This window comes from Sinocyclocheilus grahami, unplaced genomic scaffold (assembly GCF_001515645.1).
Source record: "Sinocyclocheilus grahami isolate Dianchi unplaced genomic scaffold, SAMN03320097.WGS_v1.1 scaffold55.1, whole genome shotgun sequence".
NCBI lineage: Eukaryota > Metazoa > Chordata > Actinopteri > Cypriniformes > Cyprinidae > Sinocyclocheilus > Sinocyclocheilus grahami.
The window spans coordinates 3,006,285-3,006,491 of record NW_015505234.1 but is presented as its reverse complement, the minus strand read 5'-3'; the positions used below and the strand labels follow the sequence as shown (position 1 = coordinate 3,006,491).

General features: G+C 20.8%; 1 protein-coding gene across 3 annotated transcripts in view; it reads left to right on the top strand.

Annotated features, from left to right (window-relative positions):
- Positions 1-207, top strand: part of LOC107583785 (nuclear receptor coactivator 5-like) — a 12,728-nt gene that overhangs the window by 10,989 nt on the left and 1,532 nt on the right. The gene's annotated exons all lie outside the window — the stretch shown is intronic.

Genomic DNA, 207 nt, shown 5'->3' with positions numbered 1-207 from the left:
TATTTGTTATTTATTTTAATTTTAGTTAAATTATGTCTGAATTTATTATGTCTGTATAGGTCTTTTGTTAAGTTTTTAGTTTTATTTAATTGGAGTTATTCTAATACTTCAACAAACTAAATGAATATAATATATATATATTGAATTTATAAATGTGTATGTGTATATGTATATATATGTATGTGTGTGTGTGTGTGTGTGTGTGTG